The sequence below is a fragment of the Oryctolagus cuniculus genome, chromosome 9, assembly GCF_964237555.1.
Source record: "Oryctolagus cuniculus chromosome 9, mOryCun1.1, whole genome shotgun sequence".
NCBI classification, from domain to species: Eukaryota; Metazoa; Chordata; class Mammalia; order Lagomorpha; family Leporidae; genus Oryctolagus; species Oryctolagus cuniculus.
Window position 1 is genome coordinate 32,571,360 of NC_091440.1, and position 21,100 is coordinate 32,592,459.

General features: G+C 40.3%; 1 long non-coding RNA gene across 1 annotated transcript in view; it reads right to left on the reverse strand.

Annotated features, from left to right (window-relative positions):
* Positions 1–842: 842 nt before the first annotated feature.
* Positions 843–21,100, reverse strand: part of LOC138843687 (uncharacterized) — a 58,896-nt gene continuing 38,638 nt past the window's right edge. Inside the window, exon 4 of the long non-coding RNA XR_011378621.1 lies at positions 843–979. This is a non-coding gene — a long non-coding RNA (uncharacterized lncRNA). The remainder of the gene's footprint in view (positions 980–21,100) is intronic.

A 21,100-nucleotide genomic window follows, 5' to 3' on the forward strand; every position in this document is an offset into this window, starting at 1 on the left:
AGCTGAAAAACACAAATTTACCATAATTGAAGTACATATTTGATGCTGGAAAAGTGACTGCTTTACCCTAAACAATGAGCTAGTGTTGTTGAGGCTCTAATAACCAAAGATAGAAAACAAGAAGATAAACCAGGGCTGTGTGTGTAAGAGACTCAAAGAGCTGTCATATACCAGGTAATATATTAAAGATGGTACAAATGACTCAGTCCTAAGGATTTCATCATAGAATTTAACAATAGGAAAGATGAACTCGAGCTGTTCAGACAATGAACGTGCACCTGACTGAAACATTCAGCTGACTTTCAAGGAAGCTGTGTGGACTCTAGTGAGACGAAATTAAATTAATTGTGATAAGTAGGTGTGCCAAACATTTCATTAGTATTTTGATTTTCTCGGCATCAACAACAAGGGAAAAAACAGCATCTTAATTACTTAGTTTGGAGTGAAGGTGCCTCCATAGCCTTGATAAATGCGACATAGACTTGCATCGTCTGATGTCTAGTCCTATACAACACACAATGTCGCATAACAATGAGGCAAAGAACAAACTCTCTGTAGTCAAGAGGGTTGAATGCAGCCTTATCCCTGGATGTCTGGCCACATCTGGAAGGCAGCAGCCTACCTGGGTACAAAACTCTGAGCTGGCAAGGGGCAACACTTGGCACTGAAAAGTGACATCTTTAGTCAGGCATGGCAATGACATAAAAACAAACCTCACAAACCTGGCCAGGAGCTAGGAGTGAAAACAAATGAATCCCAACCAAATGAGAACAAAGACTATTTATCCAGAACGTGCTACAGCAAGGCAGTGAGGCACCACTGCTTGTATTTAAGGAGAGACTCAAAAGCAGCAAAAAAGTGAGAACACTTTACAATGCTTGGTGGTTATTAGTATAGAGTAGCCGTAGATGGGCTGACCAGAATCAAGCTATCCAATGTGATCCATTAGGGCTGCATATTCACCCTTCTTGGTTTGGTCCTAAAAAGAAAGCAGAAACAACAATTAGGGAAGCTGTCAATTATCAATCAAGTCCTATGCTTTGGGAGTTGGTTGCTAGAGATAGCTGTCTGACTTCCTACAAGTCTGGTTTATAGACAGTAGACTGGCTTCCTATGTGGATTAAATACTTGGTTGACTTATGCAGGTTATATGTTAGAGCTCTATTTTTTTTTTTTTTTTTTTTTTTTTTTTTTTTTGACAGACAGAGTGGACGGTGAGAGAGACAGAGAGAAAGGTCTTCCTTTGCCATTGGTTCACCCTCCAATGGCCGCCGCGGCTGATCCGATGGCAGGAGCCAGGTACTTATCCTGGTCTCCCATGGGGTGCAGAGCCCAAGGACTTGGGCCATCCTCCACTGCACTCCTGGGCCACAGCAGAGAGCTGGCCTGGAAGAGGGGCAACCAGGACAGAATCTGGTGCCCCAGCCGGGACTAGAACCCGCTGTGCTGGCGCTGCAAGGCGGAGGATTAGCCTAGTGAGCCGCGGCGCCGGCTAGAGCTCTATTTTCTATGTGGTCTAGCCACTCTCCCTTTGTGTATTTCAGTCTCTCATAGAGCTCCAGAGACCTTGATCCAGTGGGGAGCTCCACAGGCTGAGGACTGTACTTGGTAGCAGCACCACTGGCATGAAGCAGTGGGATTTCTAGCAGTCCAGCTCCTCCAGGGGGACAGTGCATGGCAGTGCTGTCACCTCAGGAGGAGACACTTGTTGTGAAGCTTCCACAGAGAAGTACTCAGTAAGTATTTATTTCAGTTGTACTGAGGAAACCAAGAAATGAAATGCAAATAAATAGAGATCTAAGCTGGATTGGAGAAGAGGACATAAAGCAACCAAAAATTCTGATAGAACTCAACTCCTGTGAAAGACCATCTTTTCCATCCACTTTACTTTAGTCATCAACTATGGTATTCCTAGGAGTGTAATTAAGCAAGGACCCTTTACCATTTATAAAATATATAGCTAATAGGACAAGGTATAAAATTGAAATAAAAATTATAGCCTCAAAGTGTTTTTAGACATACTCTATGGTTCTCAATTAAGGCAACATGGAATGATATCTGTGCTTCCTTGTGAGAAAAATAATTATGAAAACCCCAATTCAGCAATTTAAAATGCTCTCAATGTTACAACATTAATGAAAAATACCAACAAGTATTGAATATACAGAGAATGCAAGTGGGATGAGAATTTCCTTGGGGAAAAAATGTCTTCCTCCTTCACACAGTGTTTCAGTTGAAGATATATGGATGAAAAATAATATATTTAACATACCTTTCAGATAAAATGTTATTTGAATGTGTCCAACACTATGGTCTGGGTTAACTTTACATGTACCAATACTGCATTCACTGCTTGCCTATTCTGAGCAAAGTACTATCAATGTTATTCATTGTTCATTAAATATTAAAATTCTATAACAACTATGTTATCTCATGAAGTATTTCCTAATAGATTTTAGAAGAGTCCAACACAATTGCTATTATTATCCCCATTTTACTAGCTTGGAAACTGAAGGTCAAATACTAAGTCAAAGTCACTCAGCTAACAGTAAGTGTGAGAGCCAGTTTGAAACAGTTCTGTATTCATCTTCGGAACCCATGCTCTTCCTACCCACCCATTATGGTAAGCTTAATAAGGGGGGAAATATTGTAATAGCACTCTTTTGTCAGATAGACCAGAACATGTATAAAAATGGGTATGTGTATGTGTTTCCAAGTATTCACTTACGGAGTTAGCAACCCATGTGAACTTTAAACTCCTTTTTTAGGAACTGCATGTTTAAAACCACACAGATAGCTAGCCTCAAGCTTATAATCACCCTCAAAATGGGAGTAAGCAGCTGCCTCCTTGGTGTGATTTCTGGAGGCGGGGGGGAGGGATGAAAAACACCTCAGGGTCTCCCTTACCCACTAAGTGAAGGCTGAAATCCCCTCAATAAGAGCATAATCCCTTTAATTTATACATCTGATCTTGTGTTAAATAAAAAAAGACCTGCAAAAAGCTAACAAAGTATCTAAAAGCAAAAAACAAAACTGGATTGCTTTCGCTATGATTTATAACGATTCTTACTTGCAAAGTAATTATTCACATTTTTCTCACTTTAATTCTTTGAGAAACAAATCCACACTGGAGTATTAACATGGATGTTGGTAGTTAATGCCCTAGTGCACAAGGTAATTTGTATCTTTTAAATTTTGTTTTTAATTAACAAAATAATTGTACACATTTATGGGGTACAATGTGATGTTTTGATATATATATGTAAATTATGTAGTGTTTAAATCAGGTAATTAGTCTACCTAACGCCTTAAACATTCATCAATTTCATCAAGTAATTTGTATTTTAATAGTAGTCACTTGGAAACGTTTGGTAAAAATTTTAAGTAACTGTCAGAAATATTTTTATAGACTTATCTTCCCATCCCGATAATCACTCTTTCTCAGTTCTTGAATTTCACTTCTTCAGACTAGCATTTGGTTTTGGAGAACCAATAAAATTCCCTATGGAAATTGGTCAAAAATTCTAACCTTAAGAATTTCAATCTATATCTATCTATATTTCTGTAGGCAGAAAAAAACGGAAATGACTGTAACCTTTTTATTTAACATGAGTAGGGTTCCTTTAAAAAAATAATTTTCTGGGGTGGGCATTTGGCATAGGTGTTAAAACACTAGTTGGCTATGTGCATTGCATATTGGAATGCTTAGTTCATGTCCCAGTTCTGCTCCCAACCCCAGTTTCCTGCTAATGTGTACTGTGGGAGGCAGCAAGTGATGAATCAAGGACTTGGTTCCTCGCCACCCACATAACAGACCTGGATGGAGTTCCAGCTTCCTGGTTTCAGCTGTACCCAGCCTCTACTGTTGCAAATGTTTGTTGAGCAAACCAGCAGAGAGAAAATATTTCTCTCTTTTGAATAAATAAACAAATGAAGTCAATGAGATAATAATTTTGCTCTTCCTTTTGTCAATCATAAGGAATTATTCTCTTTACTGCCTATAACTGGAATACCAAAAAACTATTTCCAAGACACAGATGATGACGTTTTAAAATTAAGGTTGTGGATGTTTTATATCTTTACTTAAAAATAAGAAATTATATGCCAAATCATTCATCTTAGTTCCTAAACAATTCTAAACCCTGCTAAATACCCTCTTTCCTGTGTGCTGCACAGAAATGCATGTAGGTATGAATCAGGTGAAGAAACAGAGCTATTTTCCTAGGATCAGGGCTTCATATAGCAAGACGGGCCATGTTCCAGTCTCTGCTTATTGTGTCCTCAAGTTCTGGCATTCATTTAACATTCACTCACCACTTAAGACAGACATTTGATAGAAAGATTTTCCATCCACAAGGCACAGTTTAGGTCACATATTTGCCCACTGTATTTCTAGGTCCTAATGTAAGTGGCAGTGAAAACTGTTACCTATTCTTACACCCAGCCTGTAGCAAGCAGCATTTGAAGCAAATGGGAAAACACAAATCACCCCACTTAATCTTAGACATGGACTTGTTGCTATCTGATGCATCTAACTATCTGATGCATGTAAAACTAAGAACATTAGGGAACATAGAAGTTAGGAGAAAGAGAAGAGGAAGGAAAGGAGGAAGAAGAATGTAAAATGGGCATTCTAGGATTGTACCTGCTCACAGTAAATCAAAAAAGTGAAAGCCAGATCTTTGCCTTCCCCCCCTCAAGTACACAGTTAAATAACTGGGAAAATGATGGGGCAAAGAATTTTGCCTTTTTCTTACATTCTGCACTTTTGATCTCTCAATACCTTCAGTGAGTGTTTTGGGTCACCAAATCGCCTCCTCAGATTCTATTTAAATGATATTAACATTTGCTTACTGGGAATAGGACTGATACTATCAACTTATTTAACGAGGGTTATGAAATTTGAGACCGACTGTGGGAAAATGTTGGCTTGATGAATAGGACTATATTCCTGTTTCCCTTTTCTGGGCCAGAACATCAGAGAGATAAGTCTCTGAATTCACGCGATTTATTTTCCCTACCCTGGCTGCATATTACATGGTAGATAGCTGAGTGTGGACTAATGTTCTTTAGTAACTTAAGTGTGGGATAAAAATGAAGCCAAATTATTATATTCACTTTTTTTTTCTTGATCAGAGAAACAGCCTTGAAGCACATGACCCTGCTCTTAAACAGTGTAATGCCTTAAAAAAAAAAAAAAAAGGAAAAAAAGATAAATCCTGATTCAATTTAAGTAACAAACTAGACAGACTGACTACAATCTATATGTATTTTTCTGTAAACTACAAAGAATATCCTACAAGAGCAGAGGCTTTTGATAAGTTAAATATTTTCCAGGCAGCCTTTTTCTTTATTCTAAAACTGTCTGTATTATGTGATATGTCACAAGTACCAAATAGTACATGCAACATATATTCTATCTTCAAATTTATTTATTTGAGATACAAAGACAGAGTGCCCATCACTGGCCCATTCCCCCAAACGCCTGCAATGGCCTGTGACCAGGGCTGAAGTCAGAAACTGAGAACTCAGTGCAGGTCTTTCACATGGGTGACAAGGACTCAAACACTTGAGCTATCACTGTTGCTTCCACAGATCTGCGTTACCAGGAGCGAGATTTGAGCATCAGACGGAAGCACTCTGATACAGGGATCCAGGTACCTCAACTGCCAGGCCAAATGCCTATTGCCTCAAAACATACAGGCTTTTATTTTGTCAACATTTTGAGAATACAATATCTGTATTGCTTCTTTCATTCAGTAGTTTTTAAGATTCATCCATGTTGACACTTAGAGCTTTGGCTATGGGAGGAGAAGGATGTCAGTTCTTATCTTAGTACAAAGAATCTCCATGTGGACAATGAAAGTGGGCAAAGCCGAAGTTTTACTGAAAGCAAGACCCCTCCTATTAGAGAATCCAGGAGAGGGGCTCGAAAGGAGGAGTTGCGAGTGCAGCTTGCAAATGCAGGCTCTTTTATTGCACACAATGGTGACAAAAAGGGTGCATCACCCTTTGATTGACTAGTTTAAGGGCTTGAAGATATGTCCAATCAGTAGGACAGAAAGGGTTTTTGGAAAAACTCATTTTTGATTGTTTATGTAGGTAGGAGCTAACAACCTATCGGGAAGATAGACATTGAAGCTATGTCTAATCTGCAAGCAATAGGTCTCATTGCTTGTCACTACAGTTGGTGTGTGTGGAGGGGTATTTCTGGGCTATCTTTCATAACACCTGGTTTTTCACTCATCCTTCATGGTGAAACCAAGTACTGGCAAAGGCAGCTCTCAAGAACAAGCAAGCATTTTGTTTTACACCCTAACTGCCTTTTTTTTTTTTTTTTTTTTTTTTTTTTGACAGGCAGAGTTAGACAGTGAGAGAGAGAAACAGAGAAAGGTCTTCCTCCTGTTGGTTCACACCCCCAAATGGCTGCAGAGGCCGGCGCACTGCGACGATCCAAAGCCAGGAGCCAGGTGCTTCCTCCTGATCTCCCATGCAGGTGCAGGGCCCAAGCACTTGGGCCATCCTCCACTGCCTTCCCAGGCCACAGCAGAGAGCTGGACTGGAAGAGGAGCAACAGGGACAGAATCCGGCGCCCCAACCAGGACTAGAACCTGCGGTGCGGACGCCGCAGGCAGAGGATTAGCCTAGTGAGCCGCAGCGCCAGCCCCCTAACTGCTTATTAACCCATCTAGTGCCACATACTTTCACTCAAATATACACACTATATACATAAAATAGTATGTATGTACTTTATGCTATACTACTCAGATACTATATACAAGGGGTCTTCAATAAGTTCATGGAAATGCCTATTATGAGAGTACTATGCATTCAAAATTTTTTGCACCAAAATAAATTAACTTTTTTTTTTACATTTCTGCTTGGATTTCTTTTTTTTAACTTTTATTTAATGAATATAAATTTCCAAAGTACAGCTTATGGATTACAATGGCTTCCCCCCCATAACGTCCCTCCCACCCGCAACCCTCTCCTTTCCCACTCCGTCTCCCCTTCCATTCACATCAAGATTCATTTTCGATTCTCTTTATATACAGATCAGTTTAGCATACATTAAGTAAAGATTTCAACAGTTTGCTCCCACACAGAAACATAAAGTGAAAAATACTGTTTGAGTACTAGTTATAGCATTAAATCACAATGTACAGCACACTAAGGACAGAGATCCTACATGAGGATTAAGTGCACAGTGACTCCTGTTGTTGACTTAAAATAAATTAACTTTTAATGCCATTTTTCTGCAAACTTTTTGAAGTAGTGTTTGTGCAATTTTGCTTAGAGCTTATCTCTAATTTTTGGCCCACTTAATATGTCTTAGATTGTATTATAAAGTAATGCCTCTTATTTAGTCACCATGACTTTTGCATCTTTTTAATTTTTGCATTAAACACCTGGTGTTTGTTATTTATTGCACAAATATTCATGTCTGTTCTGCTTTGTGAAGTGTGGGCTTTAGCATTTAACAATCCTTCTTTGTCATATTCAAGCCCACATGCCTTGAATTTTTAATTTTTATAATATCAGCATTTCTATTCCTACACTCTTTGTTTCTATATGCCTCATATCTTTGTTCATAACTTTAAGGGTACTTTTATCATTTTGTTTTAAACATGCCTCTTGAAGATAGCAAGTTTGGACCACAATCCTGAATGCCATAATCCTGACTATTGAAGTCTCAAAGATCAATATCCCTGAAGTATAAAATCCCTAAAGATCAAAATCCTGAATATAATTATGGAAAAAAGTTTAAAAATATTTTAAACTTTAAAAAGATTTTTAAAAAGTTTTTACATTTTTAAAAGATGAATTATTTGAGAAGTACATACAAACACAACAGGATACTTCCTAGGCCACTTTAGACAATAAAATTGGCAATAACAGGCAAAGTGTTTTTGCAAACATAAACACTCGTTGCACAGGTGTAAATTGTGAGCAGAGACCACTTTCTTAGAGAAATAGGTCAAAAGCAAAATATGTAAAGAGACGACTACAGTTGGTGATTGTTTGCACCCAGCCAGTCCAGGCCTCCTGTCTATGAATAATTCACGATGCTCTTGATTCTGCTCTGAGTCATCCTTCCTCTTCCATAAGAAATAGCCTGGGGCTGCAGCAGAGCCGTCTTCCAAGCGCTTTCCTGTTGGCAGTAAGCTGAAATCCAGAGTCCTCTTCTCATCTTGTGCTGGCTCTGCCCCCTTCAGTTCAAGCTAGTACAAACAGGTCTTCAACTTACCAATAAAACAATGCCAAGACAGATGGCAATAAATTATAAGTGTACTAGACACTTACATAAAAGGATAATTAAGAAAATAAGCAGTTTTAGGTCCTGATGCCAGGCAGACTTAGGTCAAATTCACAATCTGCCACTTATAGCGATGCAAACATGGACTCATGTAAGTTCTCTCTATTTCAGTTTTATCATCTTGGAATGTGGAAAAGGGACATAAATAAACAAACATTTAAAGTACTTTAAGGTCCTGCTCCATCGTGAAAACTAAATATATGCCACAGACTGCCAAACGGTTATTTATTCCCATGTAGCATCTATGTTCAGCGTGGACTAATTAACAAAAAATGATCTGCAGCAAGAATTGAGCAAAGAAAAAAAAAAAGAACTACAAAAGCCATTTAGCTATTTTTACCAACATTTTACAAAATAAACACAAGCAGTGGTAGACCTTTTCTTATAAACTTTATGTGTAAAAACAGCATCATTAAATGAGAAAAGCATTGAACAGAAGTCAGGAGCCTTGGCTTTTCACCCAGGCTCCTCTGATCAGCAGCCACTTAATCTGACTAACTCAGAGCTACCTGAGGCTTATTTGTATGTCTGCTGAATGAGAATTCTACCCAGGTCCTGCTCTCTCCACGGTTATTCTGTCAAATGAGGTCATGAAGCCGTTAGAAGCAGGAAAGAACCATCACTGAGTACTCACTGTGTGCCAGTTACTTGATAAAAATGATGTCAATTAGACTTCACATAAACCCTGAGATGAGAAGTATTATGTTAAACAACAAGCATAAAGAAACTGAGACTCAGAAAGTTTAAACAATTTGTTCCAGATTATTTGTTAGATGGTAGAGTGAATCTAGATTGAGATAGAGAAACTCTGATCAGAAGTAAAAGATCACTTCCACTTAAGCAGCAGGAAAGAATTACTGCTAAGTCAGCCTGCTCTGGAGGGACCTTCTACTATAACTCGGAAAGGGACCTCAGAATTCAAGAAAGGTTAAACCTGCAGGGGTGGGCAGAAAGTCAAATCACCTCACTTCATGGGAGGAAGGATTGGAAAAGTACCAAGCCCATAGCTTCTACCTTCAGTTCACAGACCCTCATGAAAATCCCCACCTGTTCTAATCCCAGTCCAGCTACCTGTAATGTTTTTTCCACTTACAACCTCTCTCCTGGGCCAGGGAGAGCTGGGAATCCTGGCACATTAGCAAATGGATTTTTTCAGGTCTCCAACTGCCAGTTGTCACTCAAAACTCACTTTGGGGATAGGGCCCTAGCCCTTAGCTTCAATTGGATCCCCCAGAATTCAAGGTGTGTGCCTCTGGGTTCAAGTTTCAGTGGTCCTTTCATTTACAAAACTCAAGTGTATCATCTGATTCCCTTTTGACACAGAGAATCATTACTGAAAAAGAAACTGCATGAGTGCACTACAACCTACCCTAGCAAATGAGAACTTCCTCCTTTGGCTCCTGCCTGGGAATGGACCTAAACCTATTCCTTGATTTTGTGTGTAAATTTAGGGAAAAGACTTTGCCTCATACAATGCTGTCCCCAGTTCTCACTTTCTTCCCTCCATTTACCCTTTCTACATCCCCTGCACCCCACGTCAGTGACTTTTCTCCCAATTCCATCCCTAGAGTTTGACAGGAGTTACCTTCTAATTCCATGGCCAGGACTGACTACTTATGATACATGGGTAATATGGCTTTATCCTGATAACTGATCCAGAATGTGACCTTTGGAAAGTTGCTTTACTTCACAATCTCTTATCTCAGAAATAGGTTTGGTGCTGCAAACTATCAGAAATTGTTCATTTTTTATGAAAATCATTCATTCACTGCTCTAGTTACTAAAAATAGAAAAGCAAAGGCTGCTGTGATCTTTCAGTATATTCTATCTCCAAATACTGAGAAAATATTGTATCAGCTGAGGTGCACAAATGATATGGGGACCAGTGCTCTGGAAGGAGATAATATTGAACCAGCAGTCAATCATTCATCCTCTGTGCAATGGAGAGACAAAGGCCATAATTAATACAGAGGACTTCCACTTCTTTTTGTTATCAACTGAGCTCAATCAAACTATCCACAGGTCAAACTTATAGCAGTGTAACACAACATAATAGTAGATGAAAGCATTCTCTATCTTCCGTATAACACCTAATACAGAAGGTAAAGACTCCTAAAATATTTACTGAAACTTAAAGCAATTTCCATATTAGCTCAGAATATGCCAAAGCAAAAAGTAACAGAATAATCACTTAGTTGTACTCTAAAACGTGGATAAAGAGAAACACTGAAGAAGTTGACTTTGAAGACAGCATAAAGATATATGTCACCAAAAAAACTAACATTTGAGTTTGGTTTAGTGTAGAAAAAAAAAAGAAAAATGTTTTTACCCTGGTTACATTTTTTTTTTTTTTTAGAGAGGACACTGACACGTTGTTACCCCTCAGAGAATTAGTGAATGTGGGAATACAGACTCTAATAAAAACCTTTTGGCTTCGTTTCAGTTCCTCACACATCCTCTAGAGTTCATGCTGTGGTTATCAGGAGAAATCTATGAAAAATAAAGCTGAACAGAGCTGCAGATCATCAATGGGCTTAACCTTGTCAAGCAGGGATGAAGCCGGAAGTGCCATGTGACACTGACTGACAGAAATGAAAACCGATGAAGAAAACATGCTGAAAACGAGATGGTAAAGTTAATGAGGTCTGTACTCTGCCATGGCCAAGATCAGAGAAAACTGATACAGGCATTATATGTTTCAGCAAACTGGCAAGTCCTAGCTGCCTTTTTTAACCTTTCTGTAACCCTGTTTACATAATCGTGATTACAGGCAATGAGGGTCACAGGAGAGAGATAACATTCCTAATTGTACAAATTACATTCTTCATGTCCTAATTCCAAGATTATTACAGTTTAAAAGTTATGCTATGGACTATGTAACATAAAGTATAGGAAAAAAAGATTTGTAATCTACAGTAAGATTCTTGAAGTCAGACATTCGGGATTTTTCTTGGTTTCGAATTATTGTAAGTCTTTTTTAAAAATTATTGCAAAATAGCCGGTGCCGCAGCTCAATAGGCTAATCCTCTGCCTGTGGCGCCAGCACACCAGGTTCTAGTTCCAGTTGGGGCACTTGTTATGTCCTGGTTGCTCCTCTTCCAGTCCAGCTTTCTGCTATGGCCCAGGAGTGCAGTGGAGGATGGCCCAAGTCCTTGGGCCCTGCACCCGTATGGGAGACCAGGAGAAGCACCTGGCTCCTGGCTTCAGATCAGCGCGATGCACCGGCCTCAGCGCGCCAGCCTCAGCGGCCATTGGAGGGTGAACCAATGCAAAAGGAAGACCTTTCTCTGTCTCTCTCTGTCCACTCTGCCTGTCAAAAAAAATTATTGCAAAATAGACATAACATAAAATTTACCAGCTTAATTTTCAGTGTTCAGATCAGTAGTATTAAGTACTTTTCATTATTGTTGTACATCCAATTTCAAACACCTTTTTCAACTTGCAAAACTCAAACTCCTAGGTGGACATTTAACAAAGCAGTAAACACAGCAGTTAAGACGACAGGGTGCCACATTGGAGTGGCTCAGTTCCATATTTGTCTCTGAATTCTGACTCCGGACTCCTGCTGATGCAGATGCTGGGAGCAGCAGTAATGGCTCAAGAGGTTGGGTCCCTAACTCCAACAAGGGAAACTTGGATTGAGTTTCCATCTCCTGGATTCCACTCAGCCCAGATCAGAGAGGATGTGTGCATATAAAATGTGGATGTACTGCGGTACAGCATGTTAAGCCGCTGTCTGCAGTGTCAGCATCCTGTATGAATGCTGGTTCCGGTCCCGGTTCTTCACTTCCTGTCCAGCTCCCTTCAAATGTACCTGGGAAAGCAGTGGAGGAGGCCCAAGTGCTTGGGCCCCTGCACCCTGGTGGGAGACCTGGATGAAGCTCCTGGCTCCTGACTTCAGCCTGGCCCAGCCCTAGTTGTTGTGGCCATTTGCAGGGGTGAGTCAGCAGATGGAAGATCTCTCTTGTCTGTTTCTCCCTTTCTCACTAAGTCTGACTTTCAAATAAAATAAAAATATTTAAAACTAGAAAAAAATGTGGATGCCATATTATTTGCTATATAGGTATTTATAAACATTGTCTTCAATTAATTATACCTACATCACAATACTATATCCTTCCTTCCTCATTTCATATTAATGTATTCATCCCTGCTATCTTTGTTCAGTGTTTCTATATCCCTTGTATATATTTAATTCTGAAACTTTCTAAGTCTGGTTTGAATGTAAACAGTTATTGATCCATTATGAAAGTAATTTTACCTTAGTAAAGGTTTATTTTAGTTTAAAAAAAAAAGATGATTAGCTTTATTTCACAAAAGAAGAAATGGCTCAGAGAAATCAGACAACTTGCACAATGTCAAATTTCTACTAAAGTGATAAGGCAGGGTTAAATACTCAGCCCTGTCTGAATCTCAAACTCACCCCATCTCCTTTAATGTGAACCTTTATTTCAAAATTTTCTCCTCTATATCATTGTACCAGATCACTCCATTTCTAATGTTTATATTAACTATATCTTTTTCCCAAAAAACTTCAGTTGTTTTTATGCTATTTACTCATTTTCATCTTCTTAAACTTCAGAGAGATACACAGAGAGAGATCTTCCATCGGTTGATTCACTCTCCAAATGTCCACAAAAGCCAAGGCTGAGCCAGGTTGAAGTCAGGAGCCAGATACTCCATCCAGGTCACCCATGTGGGTGAGCAATAGCCCAAGAAATTCTGCCATCATATGCTGCCTCCCAGGGTGCATTAAGAGGGAGCTAGATTGGAAATGAAGTAGATGAGATGCCAACCATCACTCCAGTATAGGATACAGATGTCCCAAGCAGCAGCTTAACCCACTGCACCACAATGCCTGCTCCAACCTCACAATGTTTTGCGCTAATAGAGCCATGAGAATCTAATAACTGTCTGCTAAAGAAAAGATGGGAGAGTAAACTATATATATGATGTTTTCTGGGCAGTGTGTGATTCTAAGCTATTAGCTATTTTAGAGCATTCGAGGTTTCCTTTTACAAGTATACACTGCATGTCATATAGCAGAATCACAAAACAATGCTGTATGAAGGGACATGTCAACCATCTCATTTTATTGTGTCCCACATTTAATGAGTATTAAGAATTTTTTGGGAGGCCAGCACCGTTGCACAGTAGGTTAATCCTCTGCCTGTGGTGCCGGTATTCCATATGGGCGCTGGTTCTAGTCCCAGCTGCTGCTCTTCTAATCCAGCTCTCTACTGTGGCCCTGGAAAAGCAGAAGTTGGCTCAAGTGCTTGGGCCCCTGTACCCGCATGGGAGACCCGGAAGAAGTTCGTGGCTCCTAGCTTCGGATGGGCACAGCCTTGGCCATTGAGATTAGTTGAGGAGTGAACCAACTAATGGAAGACCTCTCTCTCTCTCTATCCTTCTCTGTGTAACTCTGACTTTCAAATACATAAATCTTTTTAAAAAAAAATTGTCACATAACTGAGTGATTGAGTTAATGCACAAATACAGATAAATAAAGAAAAGTGATAAGATGACACACAATCCACTATGGGGGTTTTGGAACGTCGGGAGTCCCATTTCAGGACACATGTCTAGGGTCCAGGAAAGATAATTATGATTCATAAGAACTTTGAAGCACAGAAAACCCATGAGATATTCATACTCTTTCTTGAAAGTCCAGTAATTTAGTAGGTTCTTGTCTATTGAAAGCTAGACATACCTTGCTCTTGCAACAATCTTAATAATGGTGAATTTCTGTTACTTAAGATAGCTTCCATATTGCTTAAGTTATCCCCAGCTTATTCTTTTCTCAATTACTTTACAGGTATTTTTTTTTTTTCATGATACCAGCACATGTGCTTTCTAAATTCTCAGCTTCTTAGTTCCTGGAATCTACTCGGTAGCCCTACTGACTGTAGAGAAGAACAAAAGTTTATGCTACCACCATCCTTCCACTCCTCTGGTGGTTTCAGAATCATCCCCTACAGTGATAAAAAACCAATAACTCATAATCTCTCCTAACAATAAGAAACTATGTTGAAACTCCAAGCCAGCTAAGACCTGTCAGGACCTCAAAAGGATAAACAGTACCCGTGCTACTGACCACTGTGTGAAACAAAAAGGTATTGAATCAAAGTCTCCACCCATCAAGCATGCCAAGACTGCCATCTTCATACATGCAATGTATGAATAGGCATGTAGCTGACTTGCATCTGGCAGAAGAACCAAGAATGCCCCTTCCTTGGCTGCCTGATCAACTCCCACGTCAGAGCCCCACCCCTTGTTCTTTCTAATAATCATCTCTTGCTGAAGCTGTTTTGAGGAGTAAGATTTGCACATTCCTCCTGGTTCCTTACCTGGCTGCCTCATAATAAACTTTCCCTCCTGAAAGACCACAAGAGGTGGGCATTTGGCCTAGCAGTTAAGATGCCAATTAAGACACCCATGGTGGGGGGCTGGCGCTGTGGCACAGCAGGTTAAGACCCAGGCCTGTGGCACCAGTATCCCATGTGAGTGCCAGTTTGGGTCCCAGATACTTCACTTCTGATCCAGCTCCCTGATGGTGCACCTGGGAGGTCAGTGGAGGTTGGCCCTGGTACTTGGGCCTTTGCACCTGAGTGGGAGATCTGGATGAAGCTCCGGTCTCCCGATCAGATTGGATCAGCTCTGGTCATTTGGGGAGTGAACTAGGTGATGGAAGACCTCTCTCACTCTCTGTGTCTCTGCCTGTCTGTGGGCGTTGCCTTTCAGGTAAATGAATAAAAAAAAAAAAATGAAAAAGAAAAGAAAAAAACCAGGGAGATCAATCCAGACTCCTGGCTTTCACTTGGCCCAGCCCCAGCTATTGTGGCCATTTAGGGAGAGAAACACAGGATAGAAAGACTCTCTCTCTCTCATATATATATATATATATATATATATATATATACACATATATTTATATATATTTGAATAAATATATAATATATATATTTGAATATATATTTCAAATGTATATATTTGAAAGGCAGAGCTGAGAGAGAATCTAAAAAGGAGAGAGAAAGAAAAAAGACACCCATGTCCCCTATGGGAATACCTGGTGTTATACCTGGCTCTGGCTCTTGACTCCAGGTTCCTGCAAATACAGACCCCAGGAGGCAGCAGGTAATGCCACCCATGTGCCACCCACTTAACCTATATTAAGTTCCTAGCTCCTGACCCTGGTTTAAGGGCTTTTGGGGGGGGGGGGGGGACAATAGATGAGAGATATGTCTGTTTCAATTAAAATAAATAAATGCCATGGCTTCAATGTTGGGCTCTCTAGTGCACATAGACAGCCAAACTAACATTTCTTTGGTAATATCCTGAGGACTACCTAAGAGACAGCTGCCAAAATCTTAGGGAAGAGGCTTAATGTATGACTTTGAAAAATTATGTCCCAGGCTGTGAGAAGGGGTTTATATGAGATCCGAGGCAGCCGACTAATGAGGATGAGGAGTAGCTGAAAAAAGCTCCACGGTATCCTGACACACATAACTGCTGGCCATCTGCACTAACAGATCCCTGGCTTTTAGGTTTCACTAAGTAGTAAAATGCAAAAAGAAAAAAAAATCCTAAAAGAAAACCATCCGAAAGTAGCTAGTTCAGAATGTAAGGCAGTTTTTTAAATGTAAGAAATGCAGCTGGATGAAAAATCTCACCCGTTTGCTAGAAACAGATGCTAACATCTTAGGAACATCCCACCATTGGTCCATTTCTCCTGCCTCCTCTACCATGTCACCAGCACCTCGCTAGTTACAGATCAAGCTACCTTCCTGCTCATGTGTTTCACCACGCCCACACAGAAAGGACAGGGATCATTGTATCCCTTTCAAGGGCAAGAAAACCTATACCCTAGGCAGCCAAATGTGTTGTTTGAGGCACCATGATTGGGAAATGGCAATGAAAAATAGAACCCTACACTCCTGTGTGGAATACAGAACTGAAGGTGTTAACAAATTACGCAACAATTTACAACAAATTTTCTCTGTTAAATCTAAAATAAATTAGAGTTTCTATATTTTATTTTTAAGGCCCGGCTAGCTCAGTCAGTAGAGCATTTTTCTCATAATTAACTTTGCAGTATCCTAAAAAGTATCAGTCCACAAGAATTTGGAAGTTAAAAAATAAGAAATTAATCTTCACCACAAAAACCTTTGAGAAACACTATCAGATTCTAAAATTCCTCCCAAAAGTAAAACAATACCCAGGCTACAAAAATATTGGTGGAAATAAGTATATAATAGGAATTTCATATGCTCTCTCAAAATCTTTTGTAAATAATAGTTAAGGAAAGAAATATTTACAAATGAAAATTTTCTGACCCGCTTACAAAAGCTGAATACACAAGTATGAGTGACTCCTCAGAAAGTTCCTAGAAAATGTATATTATGAAAAAAGTATTATGCATCCCAAGGTTTGCTTGTTTTTTGGGTTTTTTTTTTTTTTTTTTTTTTGGTTCTTTTTGCACCAAACTGGTCTTTCAATTCCATTTTCCATGAATTTTCTGAAGTACCTTTGTAGGTACCATGAGGTAAAGACTGGACTTTAAACTCGTAAAAGAACCAAGGACAAGATCCAAAAGTCAGGTCACTCAAATCAAAGTGGGGTTTAATTCATAGTTTCTTTTTCAGGGCTCACCAAACAAACCACCTAGAATACCACGAGGAATGAACCTCAACCCAGCCCAACCACAGTCAAACTGACTTTTCCAGGTATCCTTTGGCTGTAGCACTCCCAGGAGTCACTGAACCTCTATCCTAGAGGACACCCAGCTCCTTCCCTATCACCACTGATTCCTTGCACATGGGGCAGGGGTATCCCTGGTACCAACTAAATCAGGTTGCAATCTGTTTAGTCAATCTTGCAGCATTGTGCTTCCATAGTACCCAAATTCAAGTTCAGTGCAATTTACAGTATTAAGATTATTTTTTGAGATGATAAACAATGCTTTGTAGTTTATTATAAAATAGTTCTTTAAAACCATGAAGTTTAGAATAGAACTGCTGTGAACATTCTTGTAAGTGTGAATTGATTCATATTCAGGCTTTTCATTGCTTTAATTTTCATGTAATTATACTCCTTTATTACACCCCAAGTGGCGCTTTACCTTCCTCTGTGTTTAGACACCCAAATAACTGCAGATGGCTATCAAAGCCTATCTTTGCTGTCTCGCAGCCAAGGTGAACTATTTAATTTCTTTAACCTGTCCTCCTAAGTCCGTCACGTCAACCCCCACCCCCACCGTACCCCCAGTCATCTTCCTGACTTCTCGTCTGAACTTTTTCCAAGAAAATGTCTACATCTTTCCTGGTCTCAGGTTCCCAGAACAAATGTGGTTTTCAGGTGCCATTTCATCAGAATCACTTCCCTACCCTGGGGTAAATCTCCTGAATTCTTCACATCCCTTTGGTCTTTTTCTCCCTTCCTATATCCAGGGTGGGTCCAAGGTATTTCACTGCCCAAGGCAAAATGAAACTTTTCTTTAATGCCATGAAATTGGATTCGCGTCAGAAGGGCTCACACTCTCAGTCCTCCACCCTCTTTGCTTCTGAATTATAGATAAACTACTAAATTATCTGGCTGCAAGAGACCATAAATAAATATATACGAGGTCTTGTAGTATTTGGAAAAGTCCCAGGCTCTGCAAGGCAGAATTGTGGAATCTGGCATTTCATTTAATGCCTAAGAGCCTCAGTGTCCTCATCATTAAAAGTAGGCAATAATAACTGGTAAAATTATTAATCAGGAGGCCATGAGACCGAGGTGGCTCCAGCACCCTGGGTTCCTACATAAGCAAACCAAAACCCAACTCAGTGTAAATAATAAAGTGAAATTTAGGATTAACCAATCAGAAACTGCCAACTAACCTCTAAGTAAGGACTTTCCACTGGAAAGATCCAAATAAGGCTACTGCTCCATTTTAACCAATCAAATATTTTCTTTGCCTCACTTCCACATTGACCCTGGAAAAACCTTCCCCGGATGAGCCCTGAACCACATGTGGTCTGTAACTGCCCAAGTCTTCTATCTCAGTCTGGTCAAATAAACTCTTTAAAATGTTAGTGTACCCAAGTTTGTCTTGTAACATAACAAGAATGTATATAGTTTCTTTTAATATACAAAATTATGTGTAACACCAAGGAATTGTATAACATTTGGGGGAATTTTTTTTTATAATCAGAGTTTGTTAGAATAATAAGTAACAAAACAACTTGGCAAAAGTGAACACTGCTGCTGGTAACCCAGACTTCTTGCTTTCTCCTTCAGCGGTATTCTGGTTAGAAATGATCTGTTGTTAAATACATCCTGAATCAGTTTTTGTTCTATCAGGGAAGCGAAATTAGCACATTTCTCAACCTGTGCCTAATCTCTTCTGTTACCTTTAAGCAGCAGTCTGGGGACCTATGAAACCTCATGTTTTCAAAAAGCATCACATTATAAAAGCTACGCTTGCAGGTAACACCTAAAGGGAAAGGAATTCAGAGTACACAGCTGATCAAACTCACCCCCCCCCCCCAAAAAAAGTTTTGTTTCCATTTTTTTCCCTTCAGAAAACCTTTAAATAAAGGCACTGGCACACAGGGTTCTAGTCCCGGTCGGGGTGCCGGATTCTGTCCCGGTTGCCCCTCTTTCAGGCCAGCTCTCTGCTGTGGCCCAGGAGTGCAGTGGAGGATGGCCCAAGTACTTGGGCCCTGCACCCCATGGGAGACCAGGAGAAGCACCTGGCTCCTGGCTTTGGATCAGCGCAGTGCAGCACGCCAGCCGCAGCGGCCATTGAGGGGTGAACAAATGGAAAAAGGAAGACCTTTCTCTCTGTCTCTCTCACTGTCTACTCTGCCTGTCAAAAAAATTTAAAATAAAGGTGATTGTTATAGTTTTAAAAAAATTAGACCAATGCTGACAATATTCAATGTTAAGATTTCCCAGATTGTGTTCAAGAGATAAAGCTATTTCATTTCTGCATCTTTCCAGATACATTCTTTATCACTTTCCCAGTCACCCTTATTGTGAGGATGCTCGGCCTACTGGTAATTCCTGTACTAACTTCCACAGGGTGAAGACTAAATGTCTCCTTAGGGGAAGATTGGTCCATTTCCCCACTCCCACTGAACGCTTGAATGCACGGGGGGCTGGCTCGGTTCCTGCTCTAGGACTGGGTGTTCGTTTCAGAGTTGCTTCATGTGCTACAGTTCTCAGCTGCATCCACCTCCAGGAACTGTCCTTGTGTTGAAGACAATCCCTGCACCCGAGGTTCAGGACCCCATTCTTTTCATCTAGTCACTGACCACGGAGGCTACTAAAGGCCTTCAGATTGGCTGAGGGCATTTTTGCAAATGCATTGTAGTTTACCTTCTCTCAGGAACAGTCCTGGTCCCTTTGTGCCTATAGATGAGGAATTCACCCGCTCTCCAATAAATGTCTTGCGCCTGAATCTGCCTCCAATTCCACTTTCCAAGAAACCAACGTGATCCAAGGAAGCTGACTCTGTGGAGTTGGATTTAGCATCAGCACTATCAACAGCTGGCCTGCTGGCCATAAGGATCCCCTCACTGGTCTTATGGAGAGAGCACAGAGAGCTCCTGGCACAAGTGTTAGTGCAATTGTTCAAACTCTCGGCAGTGGAGACAGAGCCTGTGTAACAGTGGGGAGGTGAATGGCTTAATGCAATGTATCACACAATTGGAAGCATATTGCTGGGGTCTATCAGTGCTTTGGGGAAAGACAATAAAGAGCTGATAGTGATTAATCACCCATTAAGATATAAGTGGTTAAGCCAGGGGGCAGCACATAAAGAGGCTGTCGTCTTTTATAACCAGAAGAGAGGCAAAACTTGGGAGGATTAGACTCAAGATCTAATTTAAGAGTAGCACAGCTCCAGGGGCAAGTTGTGTTCTAAACACTGACTCATGTGCTATCCAAGTTGAGAGCTCTAATGGGAAGAAAATAGCCCAATGAGCCAGTAGCTGCTGTGGACTACAATGCCCTGGGGAATGTAAGGCCAAATCTGCATGCCTGCCTGCAGGAGGCCCTGCTCATGCTGTGTCTTCAGGTCTGTGGCTCCCACTACCTCCACAGATCAGACCCACCATCCCCACTGCCACCTGCTCTCCACAGAGCTGGAGCTCAGGCATCCAGCAGTGAGGTGGAGACCATGCAGGCCCACAGAGATCAGAGAAAACATGATATAATACTGGCTTATTTCACTAAATATAATGGTTTCCAGTTGCAACCATTTTGTTGCAAATGACAGAATTTCATACTTTTTTTTTACAGTTAAGTAGTATTCTATAGTGTACACATACCACAACAGAAATTTTTTAAATTAGTCCCTTCTAAACTCATTTTCCAGAGAGCACATCCAAGAGGTAAAAATAACTTCACAATAAAAGTACTTTCCAATTCCATCCCAACTGAGAAAATTCCTAAACAAAAGTCTTCAGGAGGAGACTTCCTGGCTACAATCAGGCACCTACTATTTCATTTCTCTCCTGTTATCATAGTAGTAACTCCTATGACTGTGTGGGGTGGGGAAGGGGGAAGCAGCTACATCACTGCAGCTCATAGCAGTGGTCATTACCAACAATTGACTCCACCACCAGTATCAATTCTTAAATCCATCATATCAACATTATGAAGTCAAGGTTGCTTCATAATTGCTGGTGTCTATGCTGAGACCACCATCGCCCACTTCTGAAGACTGCTGGCACCAAATCTCAATGGAGAGTGTATTGAAGATGTCTGGTTTTAATGAAGGCTGTTATTGTACCCCCC